General features: G+C 37.5%; 1 protein-coding gene across 2 annotated transcripts in view; it reads right to left on the reverse strand.

The window, feature by feature from the left end:
- RSF1 (remodeling and spacing factor 1) overlaps positions 1–16,254 on the reverse strand; it is a 140,509-nt gene that overhangs the window by 30,604 nt on the left and 93,651 nt on the right. The window lies entirely within an intron of this gene.

Here is a 16,254-nt window from a genome sequence, read left to right on the forward strand (position 1 = left end):
TTAAAAGAGGTGGCGTGTCAATGGACATCTGACCAAAGAAGAAACATAAAACAAAAAACAAAATACCCCAAATCTGACCGTGAAGGAAATTACCAAACCTAAAGCACAGCTCCTAAATATTCAAAGATGGTTATTCTGAAAGATTCAGGTTTCTGCTTTATAATTTAAGCTTCAGTGTTCTCAATGGAATGCAAATGTTTATACAGTTCAAATAATTTATTCAAGCTCAAGTGATGGCTCAAAAATGTGAACTAAAAATACTACATAAAACATTTCCAAAAGACCATATTTGTTTTAAAAACTGACAAATGTTCCTCCTTGCAAGTCAGTGAGCACTTCATTTCATTGAGGTAACGTGAGCATGGCAGTGGGAAAATGTTTGTTTTGTGCTTTATACAGATTATAAAAGTAACACAATTCTGTACAGAAAACGAAACATATGCCCACAAAGAGAAAAAAAAGGTCCATAATCCTAATACCCAGAGGCAACCACTATTACTATTTTAGGTTACTTCATTCTAGTTTTGTATATTTTTGACAAAGTTTCGGGATCATGTTGCCCCATTTTTTCACTGAAACATTATTCCTTTCTTATGATATTAAAGCCTTTTAAGAAATCAGACTTACTTATGTAACAGTCCTCAACGTGGCTGTATTACAATTTACTTTATAAAATGCCATTAGTAGACATTTCAGAAGTTAATGTTACCAACTATATATGTTTATCGTCAATTCCTCTTTTCACCTTAACTGACTATGTATTTCCAACTTTTATGGCGTACCTAATAGTGCAAAAACCATATTTGCTAAACAGCATCATCTTTGTGAATTTTTTTTTTTGCCATTTTAAAAAATTTTTTATTTTAGTAGGCTCCATGCCCAGCGTGGAGCCCAATGTGGGGCTTGAACTCACAACTCTGAGATCAAGACCTGAGCTGAGACCAAGAGTTGCATGTTTAACCAACTGAGCAACCCAGGCATCCCAGTAGCATTATCTTTGAATGGGATTACACAGACAATATAAACCAGTGCTCAGAGGATCTGAGCAGAGTGTCTTTACAGCATTCATTAAATACTAATTTTACCTCTATTTCTCATCACTTCACCGTACCCTTACAACTGAGAAAACTCAGCTCTAAATGGAGTTTTACCAAAGTAGTAATTTTTACAAAAAATTTTGCACACATTATGCCAAATTGATAAACCAGAGTTATAATGTATTTCATAGGTATAAAACAGAGTAAAATAGAAGGGAGATAAATTGGGACATATTTTTGAAAATAAGAATGCAATATCTTTAAAACATATTTAAATTATAAACCACTATTTAAATTATAAACCACTATTTCTTTTACTTAATTCATGTTGCAAATACACCATTCAAGGATCATTAAGAACCATTCAGAACCTGAAACAGAGGGTCAATATTGCTCTTCACTCTTTACATTGTCAGTGATTTCATATATGCATGCCACCAAGGAAATTAAGGACATGACACTAATGATCTAATTTGTGCGTCTTCTCCTTCCCACTGAAAAAGTAACCTTAGTAAATTCCTGATCATTGAGACTGGGCAGCATATCAGGAAATCTAATTAAATGAACATCTTGGTTAACAATTAAAATACAAGATTACCATTTTAAAAAAGAACTTCATCCTAATACTAAGGGTTTACAAAACACAATTTAATAATTCTTCTTTATGCTTTGGTTCAGAAAGCAACTCAGGACCTCACTATGGCTCTGACCTGAGGTAAAATGACACTTTTTATTTGGCAATGGTGAATGAGAAAGATCTCTTCAGTGATTTCAACTGATTCCAATTCGGTAACAACACAGCAAAACAAATTGAGGAATAACATTAGGTTCAAGGTTCCTAGGTTCACGAATCCTAATTCACCTAGTGGTGAATTCCACATATGTCACAAACTCTGATTCTCATTCTTTCATCTACAAATAAAGCAGATGGGGTACGTGAGCTGAAAAATATACTTCGCTGGCCTGTATTCTTCCTAACCCCAAAATGTTAATACCTTGGTATTTTTGTGTTTGGCTCAGTTCTTTTCAGATGTGAAAACAATTATTACTCTAGCTCCCCTTGATTACATAGATGTGTCCCTAAAACCGCAAAGAAAACAGAACCATGACAGAAAATGAGCCTTCAAGCACAATCATGACTGGTAAAAAGATCATTCAGTTACATAAGCATTTTCCCAAAGTTTCCTTAAAAAGATACTGTCAAAGAAATGCAAATGAGTTGAAGAGACATAAAATTTGAAGAAACAAAACTTAAGGTAAAACTCTCTTCAAAACTCACAATGGAGCAGCAACACTGCTTGGCAAACTTGAGGCAATTCAAGAGAAGTATTATCTACCGTAGGTTTTTAAGCAGACTCATTCATTTACTCAACAAATATTTACTGATCACGTATTATGTGCTTTCCCAACCAGCCCAACCACAATCACTACGGAATAAAACACTGAATGTCCTATAAAAGTTAACTGTAAAGGACATCGCTAGGCATCTATGCAGCACAGACGTAATTCCTTTTATTGGGCTTCGCAGATACTGCATTTTGTCCAAATTGCAACTTTGTGGCAACCTTGCATCGATCAAGTCTACTGGCATCGTTTTTCTAAAAGAATCTGCTCACTTCATATCTCTGTCACATTTTGGTAATTCTCACAATATTTCAAACTTTTTCATTATATTACATTTTTTATAGTGATCTGTGATCAGTAATCATTTGATGTTATTATTATAATTGCTTTGGGGCTCCACAAACCACTACCATTTAAGATGGTCAACTTAATTGATAAGTGTGTGTGTGTTCTGACTGCTCCACCAACTGACCATCCCCCCATCCCTCCTCCTCCTTGGGCCTTCCTATTCCCTGAGACACAACAATACTGAAATCAGGTCAGCTAATCACCTTACAACAGCCATTAAGTGTTCCAGGGAAAGGAAAAGTCACACATCCCTCAAATTAAATCAAAAGTTAGAAATGATTAAGCTTAGTAAGGCATGTCAAAAGCCCAAACAGGTCAACAACCAGGCCTCTTAAACCAAATAGTTGGCCAACTTGTGAATGCAAAGGAAAAGTCCTTGAAAGAGATGTAAAAAGTGCCACTCCAGTGAACACATGAATGATTAAAAAAAAAAAAAAAAAAAAAAAAGAACAGCCTTATTGCTGATATGCAGAAAGTTTTAATGGTCTGGATAGAAGATGGAAACCAGCCACAATATTCCCTTAATCCAAAACGTAATCCACAGCAAGGCCCCCACTCTCTTCAATTCCATAAAGGCTGAGAAGCTGCAGAAGAAAACCTTAGAGCTTACAGAGGCTGGTTTATGAGGTTTAAGGAAAGAAGCTGTGGAACACAGCATTAAAGTGCAAGGCGAAGCAACAAGTGCTGATGCAGAAGCTGTAGCAAGTTATCCCGAGACATAGCTAAGACAATTCAGGAAGGTGGCTACACCAAACAACAGATTTTCAATGCAGATCGTACTAGCCTTCTAACGGAAGAAAACGCCATCTAGGACTTCCACAGCTAGAGAGAAGTCAACGACAGGCTTCAAAGCTTCAAAGGACAGGCTGACTCTCTCATTAAGGGTTAATATAGCTGATAACGTGAAGGTGAAGCCAATGCTCATCCCCCATTCTGAGAATCCTAGGGCACTTAAGAATTACGCTACGTCTACTCTGCTGTGCTCCATAAGTGGAACAACAAAGCCGGGATGACAGCACATCTGTTTACAACATGTTTCCTGAATATTTTAAGCCCACTTTTCAGACCAACTGCTCAGAAAAAAGGATTCCTTTCAAAATAATACTGCTCATTGACAGCGCACCTGGTCACCCAAGAGCTCAGATGGGAGATGTACAACGAGATGGATGTTGTTTTCATGCCTGTTCATACGACATCCATTCTGTAGCCCATTTCCACTTTTGAGTCTTATTATTCAGGAAATGCATTTCATAAGGCTATAGGGCACAGATACTGAGTCCTCTGATGGATGTAAGCAAAGAAAGCCGAAAACCTTCTGAAAAGGATTTACTATTCTAGATGCCATGACTCACAGGAAAAAGTCAAAATATCAACACGAATGGGAGTGTGGAAGAAGTGGATTCCAGCCCTCAGAGATGACTTCAGTGGAGGCAGTAACTGCAGACATGGTGGAAACAGCACGAGAACTAGAATCACAAGACGAGCCTGAAGACGCGACTGAACTGCTGTAATCTCATGATAAAACCCGAACAGATGAGGAGTTGCTTCTCACGGATGAGCACAGAAAGTGGTTTCCTGAGATGGAATCTACTCCTGGTGAAGATGCTGTGAAGATGGCTGAAGTGACCACAAAGGATGAGACTACGACAAACTAAACTGATAAAGCAGTGGCAGGGTTTAAGATGACTGACTCCAATTTTCAAAGAAGTTCTGAGAATAAAATGCTATCAAACAGCACTGCATGCTAGAGAGAAATCACTGATGAAAGCAAGAGTCAACTGATGTGGCAAACTTCACTGTTGTCTTATTTTAAGTAACTGCCACAGGCACCCCAGCCTTCAGCAACCACCACCCCGCTCAGTCGGCAGCCATCGACACCGAGGCAAGACCCTCCACCAGCACAAAGATGATGACTCACTGCCAGCTCCGATGATGGTGAGCATCTCTCAGCAATAAAATATTTCTGAATTAAGACATGTACATTGTTTTTGTAGACATAATGCTGTTGCACACTTAACAGACTACTGGGGATACAGAAAGGAATAAGATTGGTATTAAAGATTGGTATTACAATAAATTTCATGGTCACCAGCTATCCCTGAGACGCTGACATTGCCAGTAACCTTCCTGTTTTTCTCTAGCAAGAACTATTTCAAACCTGCAATCTCTCTGCTACATCCACATTTGCAGATGATTCTGTCCTCCATTTCACAGAAAAAACAGAAGCCATGAGGCAGACTCTCCTCATCACCATACCTGCAAACCTACTCTTGTTAAAATAGAGATGCTATTTTTTTGTAAAGATTTTATTTATTTATTTGACAGAGAGACAGCCAGCGAGAGAGGGAACACAAGCAGGGGGAGTGGGAGAGGAAGAAGCAGGCTCCCAGCGGAGGAGCCTGATGCGGGACTCGATCCCAGAACGCCGGGATCACGCCCTGAGCCGAAGGCAGACGCTTAACGACTGCGCCACCCAGGTGCCCCTAGAGATGCTATTTTAAGCTAAGGCCAATGCTGCTACCTATGTTTTGGATCTCATCTCCTCCAGTCTACTTAGGAAGGGTTTTATTTTTGTTTTAATTTCTTTTTTTTAAAAAACACTTTATTTATTTGAGAGAGAGAGAGAGAGCACAAGCAGGTAAAGTGGCAGGCAGAGGGAGAAGTAGGATTCCCACTGAGCAGGGAGCCCAGTGAGGGGCTTGATCCCAGGACCCTGAGATCATGACCTGAGCCGAAGGCAGATGCTTAACCAACTGAGCCACCCAGATGCCCTGGTGCCAATTATTCTACAATTCATTTAAAAATTACACAGTAGATACCTGACAGAGGCTTTTTTTATGATTAAGTATAACAAAGCAAGCCACACCAAACAACAGATTAATAGTTAAGCAATCAAGAAACAGGACCTTGCCAGCTGTTCTGCAAGCCCTACACATGCCTCTTCCAAAGAACTCCCTCTCCCTACCAAGAAAAACCATTAACCTGACTTTTATGTTAAGCACGTCCTTATTTTAGTTTTACCTGTGTATTATTTTCTTTTTTCTGTCCCTTTAATTTCCTGTTGTCCCCTCCATCCTTTACTTTTCTTGCGATTTATTTGTTCAAGTCACTGAACCATCTGTCCTATCATTTCTGGATTAGGCTGGCTGCACTCCCATGCTCCTCTGCCCTTTTTGTCCCTTAAATCGCCACTTTGATCTATAGCCTTCAGCAGATTCAAGTTCAATTTTTGTGGCAAAACTACTTCAGTGATGGTGTATTCTTTATCAAAAGGCATTAATTTCTCTTTTTTTGTGATGTTAACAGATATTGATGCTCACTATCTGAAACCTTTATCGGGAACTGCAAAATGGTGATACTCCCATTCTATCACTCCTTCATCAGTGACTCGTTGGAATACATTCTATAAACTCTAGGAATTCACTATTTTGTTGCACGGTGGCACAATTCCTATAGAAAAGGAAGGATAAGTGTTTGATTCTTTTCATTTATTTAACAATTTTCAAAACAATAATCTGATCGCCACTGGCATTCTCCAAAGGTAACCAATTTTTCTTTTAGTATCATAATGAAATCATGGATTTAAGACATATTTGATTATGATCTCTTTAAGCTGGCTCTTGAGCCTTTTTTTTTTAGGCAGGCTCCACGCAAAGCCCAACGCAGGGCTTGAACTCATAACCCTAAAACTGAGACCTGAGCTGAGATCAAGAGTAGGATGCTTAACCAACTGAGCCACCTACGTGCCCTGGCTCTTGAGTCTTTTTGACATGACCTGATGACATCCATACTACCTAGAATGACAAAATGTTTGCTGGCTCATTCCCATTATGCCTCTGAATTGGTGGGAAATTTTTTCACAAATACAATCTGGGTGTTAAGGCTGATCACTACTATTGGGTGGGACAGTTTCTAAGTTTTGTCAGTGGACAGAACTAGAAAATACATGTATATATTTTTAATAAAAATAACTCATAAATTCATAATGCTATTTCAGTGTTTTCTTCATCTCTATCTTACATCTTTTCTTTTTCTTCTATCTTACATCTTATAATCCCTCCCCAACTCTAAGAATCTTGGTTTTAGAGAACACAGGTGATATAATTAAAATATTAGTTATTACTTTTTCTCATGCTAGATACAAAACATTCTCAGAATAACAGTATTGACACGATCATCAAAGTGATTTAATAAAAAGTTGAGGTATTTGTGTGTACTCTTCCCATTGTTTCTCCATCTGTCTTACTATATAGCTCCACTGTCAGAACACATATCCATTAAAGACTACACATTCTTTCTCATATTTGCCACTTAGATTTAGTTACATGTAATTACAAATTTAATGCTCACCCAACATTCTTTTTAAAATCTTATTCTGAAATAAATTTAGACATACAGATGGGTTACAGAAATAGTTCAAGTATACCTTCACCCTGTTATTCCTAAAGTTAACAACTTAGATACTTATAGTACAACTATCAAAATCAGGAAATTAACATTAGTAAAATACCATTAATTAAACAGATTTTATTTAAATTTTGCCAATTTTCCCCCAATGTCCTTTCCATTTAAGAATCCAGGTCTCATTTTGTTCTTTGGTTTGTTCTTATCTCCTCCAATCTTGACTGTTCCTCATTCCTTCCTTGTTTCTTTTGACTCTGACACAGTTATTTTGTAGAATAACTCTTAATTTTGGCTTTAAATGTTTTCTCGAGATTAGACTGAGATAATATATTTTTGACAAAAATCCCACAAAAGAGAAGCTGTGCATTACATCAGAGAATACAGGATGTCAATGCCTTGATCACTTAGTTAAGGTGCTGTTGACTGCTTATTACACTGTGAAGTCACCATTTTTCTCTTTGTAACAGGGGTATGTTGGGGAGCTACACTGAAATTATGCTGAAATATTCTGTTTCTCCATAAACTGTAACCTACTGATTTTAGCCATCTGTCAGAGATCTTGCCTGCAACAATTACTACCGTAGTGTTTCCCTAATGGTATTTCGTATTTCCTTGATTCCTAACCAATATTTGTCTTCGGGAAAGCCTGTCCCTTCACCTGTATTTCCTTCTCATAGACATTTATGTAAATCTATGGTTTAAATCTATCATTATATAAATTTGTAGCTAAAACAGTTTCTCCTTTCACTACCGAGAGTTACTTCTTGTTGGCACCCATGTACTACTGATATGACCAAATTCTTTTTTGAGTACATCCTTAGTCTCCAGCATTCTATGCTGTCTCAGGCTCATCTTGTATTCTCCCTGCCCGTCACCAGAATTGATCTAAGCGCACTGGTTTCTTTTATTGGAGAATGATATTTTGAAATAAAAATATAGAGACTAAGAGTGCACCTTACTACTAGGGTATCATTGTTCTTAGATTCATCTCATAAACCAAAGTAGGAAGCATATATATGAATTATTAAGCCAAAAGAATGAATATATTTATATGTATTTTGACAGCACCCACCACTGATATTATGTTAGTCATTCTGGCTATCTGAAGCTCATTCGCTTGAAGATTTCTAAAACAGACCTTAGATATCAGTAAGTTTATCTGCAGTCTTCATTTGAAAGCCAGTTCGGCTGGACATATAACCCCTGGGTCACATTTTTGTTGCCTTACATACATCATGGCATTTTCTTCTATCATAAAGCACTGCTTTTTTTTGCTTTTTCCTTTCTTTCTTTCTTTCTTTCTTTCTTTCTTTCTTTCTTTCTTTCTTTCTTTCTTTTCTTTTCTTTCTTTCTTTCTTTCTTTCTTTCTTTCTTTCTTTCTTTCTTTCTTTCTTTCTTTCCCTTCTTTCTTTTTTTTTAAGATTTTACTTATTTATTTGACAGAGAGAGAGACAGCAAGAGAGGGAACACAAGCAGGGAGAGTGGGAGAGGGAGAAGCAGGCTTCCCGCTGAGCAGAGAGCCCAATGCGGGGCTCGATCCCAGGACCCTGGGATCATGACCTGAGCCAAAGGCAGACGCTTAACGACTGAGCCATCCAGGCGCCCTAAAGCACTGCTTTCAAATACAGTGATGGCCGTCTGATTTTCATTTCTGCTGTAAGTCACGTGGTCTTTTTGCCTGGATAACCAAAGCCTTTCTTCTTCAAATCCCAATAATTTTATTGGAATATGTCTTGATGTTGGTTGTTCCGAGCTGATTTTCCAAGGTATGCAGTGCCTTTTCAATATGCAGCCTAACAACTTTGTTTCAGGAGGTTTTGTTAAGCACAGACTTTAGTATTTTTGTCTGTTCCCTTGCTTTGTTCTTGGTTTTCTTTTTTGTGGACCCCTTGCTGGATTTTCTTTCCCATCTTCAAATCCTTATCTCTTTCTGTCAAATCTTTATCTCTTTCTTCATTTCTTTTTGATTAAAAAAATACACAGCTTTCCATTTGCTATTTTGTAAAGGCACTAATCTTTGAGTTTGTTCACTCTGATGTTTCTTCTAGATTAGTGAAAAATCTTGACTCTTCTGAGTTCTACCACCCATGAAGTTCTAGTTTTCACGTTTTGTGGGAATGTCTTTAGGGTAAGCTTTCATTCTCTGCAGTGATGTTTTTCTGCTTCTTATTTTCTTTTGTTCTTATAATCCTATGGGATTTACTTTGATCCTTTTTAGTTGCTTATTTTTACGTCAAATAGTTTTTCTAATTTCATAGCTCTAGAGCTCCCCATCTGTTATTTTTGTGAGATATTCAAGTTTAAAGTGATTTATTTAATGAGATGAATGAACTCTATTCCTCTCTCATACTTTTATTTGAAGCTTCTTTTTTGCATGCCTATATTGTCCCTGTCCTACTTAATTTGGATTCTATTCCTAGCAGTTTGGACAAAGCTCATTGTGGAGTTTATTCTGGAAGGGAGGTTTGCTTGGAGAAGTTTGAGAATTCCCAAAGCCCACAGTACCCCAGAGCTCCTTTAAGTCCTTGGTTTCAGATATGTGTACAGTTTTTAATTTTTGCCATTAATATGTTCCTTTAATGAAGAAATTTGTAGAGACTCAAAAATCATACCACTGCCATTTTCCAAAAATTGTGAATGATAACCTTAATTTTTCCCTTCTATTGAAGTCACAACAAACTTAATCAGAACATCAATAGTTAATCTATATCATATGATTTCTTTTGCTTTTCTCCTTCCTTCCCACTTTCTAATAAGCACAAATCATTCACATAGAAGCAACATGGTCTGTGTCCTATTGTTCCTGGCATAAAAATCAAAGAGATGCAAACTTCAATATACTTTGTCCTTTATCCTGACAATTTAAGGCAGGCCTAACATAAAGAAGGAATGATGGGGGCGTCTGGGTGGTGCAGTCGTTAAGCGTCTGCCTTCGGCTCAGGGCGTGATCCCGGCGTTATGGGATCGAGCCCCACATCAGGCTCCTCCACTGTGAGCCTGCTTCTTCCTCTCCCACTCCCCCTGCTTGTGTTCCCTCTCTCGCTGGCTGTCTCTTTGTCAAATAAATAAATAAAATCTTAAAAAAAAAAAAAAGGAATGATGGTGATTTTAAAAATAGTACATTTTCTTTTGTTTGTATAAAGGAAACTAAGATATCATAACAAGGTGACGATAACACCTGTATTTATCTGCTCTCTCCATACTTTTCTGTAGTGAAACAATATTTAATGTGGTAATATAAAAGTGGATTATTTTGTGCCCAGTACAAGGACATTTTACAACCCATCCATAAGTCTCCAGATTAAACACCATATCATATCAAAACATTTCTTTGTAGCTGTAACACTTAGTACCCACCCCTTCTATGGAAGGGGTTACAAACTCTAACAGCCACAGGAGCCAGGCAAGAAAACATAAATGAGGGGTAAGAAAAACAAAGTTAGAAATAGAATTAAATTCTGTTTTTACTGAACACAATATAAATACGTATAATGCTGGTGATTATGTTTTAAATTTTAAAAAGGTACCAAAGTTTTATTATTTTATTTCTTAATTCATTATTCCTTTGATTTGGAATCAGAAAATGGATCATTGTTTCTGAGAACAGGGGCTGGTCATTATGACAGTGTTCGATCTAGTACTTAGCACTGTTGAACGTAATACAGAATTCAACCCTGAGTCACTGAATAGGGAGTTTACTACTGTATACCTTATGCCAGTAAACAGCTGCTGGTGAGCACGAAGTATTAGCAAACATTGACAGAATTTTGTATACAGGGAATCTACTCTCAGGATTTTCACATAATTTTTGTAACTGAATGCCATCATTATTTAGTTTTCAGTACTGTACTAATAAACTTTGGTTTATCCTGTAGCCCTTCATTCTACTCTACCCGTATTACTTTAGGGAGGCAAATTGAACAATATTAATTTTCCTTAAGTTTGAAGTGAGAGAACCTATTTCAGAATTCAGGCCATCATATCCATTTCTGGATACCAACTACAGTGTAGGAAAGTGGGCCAGATTATTCTGTATCTACTACATTTCCCAATGAATCAAGTTCATGAAAAACGAGTAAATCAACTAATAAAATTATAATATCCAAAGTGTTTCAATTTTATTGCCAACTTGAGTCCTTGAGAAAATACTAGTTGATAAGGTGTGGATTTTTTTTTTTTTTAACCTAAATGATACTAAAAAGTCACAATTCACCCACCCCCTCCCTTCCCTGCCAAGGCTTCCTAGCATGGCTAAGCCAATTTATGGGCCACAGGCATCCCAAGACATAGCATTTTTAAAGACAAAAGAATGCAACTTCACTGTGTCATTATATGGGTGTTTCTTCGTGTAAAAAAGTTAAAAGTGAAACGTCACAGTCATGGTAATTAACCTTTTGGACTGGATAAGCTCTTAAAGCCTGACTCTAGGTGAATCAATTTTTTGCGTAATAAATGACCTATACAATATAATATTTTCTGTACTATGAGGCTTGGTGATCTGCAGTGCCCACCAGGCGTCTTCTTCAATTCAGCTAAGCATTCAGACTCACAAGACTACTACAGATCACACTTGGCATGAGTCTCCTAAGATGGATGTAAGACAGAGCTTGCCAACAAGAGTACGAGCTTGTAAATAGGTACAGGCTTTGCCACAGTCCATGTAGCCATTCATATGGCCATCCAGGAGCTATCTTCTCCCAGCTGACAACTTCAGGAGCCAAGTATATGCGATTCACATTGAGTAGGTTGGAAACTGCATTGTTTTAAAAGCCTCATGTTCCGGGGCGCCTGGGTGGCTCAGTCGGTTAAGTGTCTGCCTTCGGCTCAGGTCATGATCCCAGGGTGCTGGGATCCAGCCCCTCTGGCTCCTTGCTCAGCGGGGAGGCTGCTTCTCCCTCTCCCTCTGCCTGCAACTCCCCCTACTTGTGCTTTCTCTGTCTCTCTGTCTGTCAAATAAATAAATAAAATCTTCAGAGAAAAAAAAAAAAAGCTGTGTCTTTACAAAATGTCATCATCTCAAATTTAGGCTTTGTGTCAGATATTATGATCACAAGAGGGATCACATCTAGGTAACTTTTTCTAAGTATGACTTGTCTACATTTTTTTTATAAGATTTTAAGTAACTGCTACACCCAACATGGGGCTCAAACCCACAACCCTAAGATCAAAAGTCACATGCTCCACCAACTGAGCCAGTCCAGTGCCCCTACATATGTATTTAAAAATTTCCCCTCAATACACAAAGAAGCCATCTCCTAAAGTTGGGGCTCATTAAAGAACCATACCCAAATTAGAGCTCTTGTCATTTAAAAAGATTAATCGATGCTACAAATAAATCACTATGGGAAATATTATTATCTGTGCTTTCATCAACTACAATACAAAATATAACAAATGCCTTAACTTCTTGTCCTATTTGTTCTTAGTAATCTATTCACTATGCACAAGCGTATTTGCAATTGCACTGAACGTATATAAATGCTCAGTCTAGTTGGGACACATTTTTTGCTGGACCCAAACTCAACATTAAAAAAAAAAAAGTTTTGATGCCAATGCAATATTTTTTTCTTAAAAATCTGTACTGCTCATCAACCACTGAGTAATATATGGAAGTGCTCAATCACTATACTGTATACCTAAAACTAATATAACACTGTATACTTAAGTACACTGGAATTTAAAAAAAAGAAAAAAATATATATATAACTGCCCATCTTAGCATTATGAAACAAATCTTAAAATTGCAGTTCTCCCCTTGTCCCTCCTAATTTCTCCACCAGGTATCTTTTCCATTACCCATCATATTACTATGGAACCGTTTCATAATATTACATGTATGGACTGAATTATCCCCCCCCTTAAATTCATGTTAAAGCCCCCATCCCCAATGTGATTCTATTTGGAGACAGGGCTCTTAGTGAGGTAATTATTGTTAAATGACATAAAAAAAAGTTAGAGCCCTAATCCAAGAGCTGGTGCCCTTATAAGAAAAGGAAAAACACCAGATTACGCTCTCACCACACACACAAATAGAAGAGGCCATGTGAGGCAGAGAGAAGACAGCCATTTGTAAGCCAGAAAGGAAGGCTTCACCAGAACTAGAGTCTGCTGGCACCCCAATCTGGTACTTCCAGCCTCCAAAACTGGGGGAAAAGAAATTTCCATTGTTTAAGTCACCAAGCCTGATATCCTGTTAGGGCAGACTAAGATACTACATTAAGTTGTATTATTCTGCCATGTTGAATTTAAGCTTTATAACAGATGTCATGTTAGTAATGGCCATAAGAGAATCATCTGTAGCTTACTTTACCTATTATAACTGTACGAATATTCTTCACTGCTGCCAACAAGTCACCTCTCCCATTTTCTTTTCTCTTGTTTTTTCAGTATTTGATAGATGCACGAATATAATAATTTTTTTACTTTATATCACAAGAAAAACAAAATGTAAGTACTAGGCTAAGCAACTGAGACTAAGACTAATTTTAGGGGACACAGAGAGGACTACGGTAAACTGGAGAAAGCAAATTCTAAGGACAGTCAAACACTACTCAGGTACAGCTCACTGTTGATAGGCAAAAATCATGCTCCAATGTTACTAGCTCTTCCAATTTCCAATTTTAAATGTTCACAGGAAATTCAAATTTAAAAAAAAACAACAACCACACACATGTGAAAACATGTTCCCACAATATTCTGTACATGAATGTTCACAGTGGCATTATTCATAATAGCCATAAAGTGCAACAACTCAAATGTCCATCAACTAATGAATGAATTAACAAAATGTGGTTGTATCTATACAAGAAATATTATTCAGTCATGGGGGTAGGTAAAAAGCGGCAAGTGACTGCTTAATTGTTACAGGGTTTCTTTCATGGGGTGATGGAAATGTTCTATAATTAGATGGTGGTGATGACTGCACAACATTGTGAAAATATAAAAAAACCACTGAATGGTACACTTTAAAATGCTGACTTTCACCTTAATTAAAAACAAAACAAAAAACAAAGCAGCACGGTACAAACCAAAATAAACATGTTGTCAAGCCAAATCAGGTTTGCAAGCTGCCAATCTACAATTTCTAGTCTCTTTCAAAGAGACATCCTTTACCCATTCTACATATAGGCAGAAGTGTATGATGCAAAAGCTAACAAAGGAAAGTCTTTTTCCAATTAGCAGAAAAAAGCTAAAGGTTAGGATTTCCCTCAACTTTGTTTTTCCGCATACAAGTTCCTTTTAAGGTTTCTGGTCCCTTCCAAATTAGAATATAGTATCTAACATGGACTGAAAATATACATTAAACTTTACAGTGTCCTAGAAGAACAGTAACTTCCAGGTAATATACCACAGGACAAGACACCCTGGGCCTTAAACAGAGAAGGGCTTAAGTTATACCTAACACTCGCTTTGAAATCTACTGTCTATCACAACCTGGGAAGAACAAGTCAACAAGTATTTGAGAGCTTCAAGCTTGGTGGTATGACCGACCCTAATATAAGTGGGGAAAAAATAGTATTCAATTAAGTGCTAGCAGAACTTAGAAAAAGGATCAAGATTCTGAGATTCCAGATGGCCCTGAATAACTAGAACTTCCAGAGTGCAGGAAAAGTATCTCAGGGAGATAAAAGCATGATAAGCACACAGAAGGAATGCCCAAGACACAACGAGAAAATAAAGGCATCTAGATAATCCGGAACCAGTGACCATGTAAAAAACTAGTAGGAGATAACACTAGAAACGTCCTTTGAGGCCAGACTGTGAGATTCTGAACGCCAGTTTAAGAAATTCAGACTTTTTCAAAGACAATTTGAATTACCTCTGAAATAAAAAACCAATTTAATTATTCAGTTAGTGAATGCTTTAAGGCATATATTGCCATCTTTGGATCTTTTCTTTGCCTACTTTTATATGTAATGCATTTCTTGGCACTTACACACAAAAAATGATTTTACTAAGGTTGGATACAAAGCACAGAAGTTCAACTAACAAAGAAAAATCTATTTTAGTTGCAAGAATAAGAGTGGCTGTTTTATTCTTTCCCCAGTTCCTGTTTATTTTAACCTTCCTGATGTCTGATTTCCAAATATCCCCCCCCAACTGTCCCTCCCCTCCCTGCCCAAGGGCAATGTTTATTTACATCTGAAACTAGTAAAAATGACAAGCCAGAATCCTTTTTCTATGGTCTTGCTTGGGCAGAACACAGTAACTACACCTAAGAGCATGTAGTAAGAGATGGGGCTTTAGGGGCTGAATAAAACTGTCGACTCCTACAAATTACGTGTTCCTGCACCATCTAAAATACACAAACCCCAGAGAAAGGCCAAAGACAATACTGGGTGTGCCACTAACAGGCTGTGTGACCCTGGGAAAGTCACTCAAACCTCTCCTCGTCTCCCTTCTCTCATCTGGAAAAAAACCCAAAAAACAAAACAAAAAACAACAATAAAAAAAACCCTGAAATACTAATGTCATACCTAACAGAATGGTTGTGAAGATTATATGACTTAACACATGTAAAGCACTGAGCACAGTACTTGGCACACGGTCAATGGTATGTGTCAGCTATTTTGGTCAATGGTATGTGTCAGCTATTTTATCCACTGTAGTGTAAGCTTCACAAAAGCAAGGATTTGTCTTTGCTTACTGAAGTCTCATGTCTAAAATGGTGCTTAACACATAGTAGGTATACAGTAAGCATTTCCTGAATGAATAAAAAACATTTTGCTGTTAGAGAAACAGAAGAGACACTATTTAAAAGAAAAAAGGAGAAAACCAAGGAAGGTTAAATGTCTTGCTCCTCCTCCTGTGCTATTTTTTAAAGAGCTGTCCTCCCACACAGACAGACTCTCTCCGAACTGTGCTGAGTGTTAAAGTATCAGGATTCATTGAGGAATACTTTCAGAAAGAGCTGTCTGAAAGACTTTGCTGTATTTAAATAAATACAAGGTTAGGAGAAAACTGCCCCTATAACCTTGCTAATCAAAGGGTGGTTCTCTGACCAGCAGCATCAGCATCACCTAGGTCCTTGGTAACTAAAATGGCAAATCATCAGCTTCACACAAGACCAATTCAATCAGCATCTGCACTGTAAAAAGATCACCAGGTAAACAGCGTGCAT

Source organism: Ursus americanus, chromosome 16 (genome assembly GCF_024610735.1).
Source record: "Ursus americanus isolate L20-20 chromosome 16, mUrsAme1.1.p, whole genome shotgun sequence".
Taxonomy (NCBI): Eukaryota; Metazoa; Chordata; class Mammalia; order Carnivora; family Ursidae; genus Ursus; species Ursus americanus.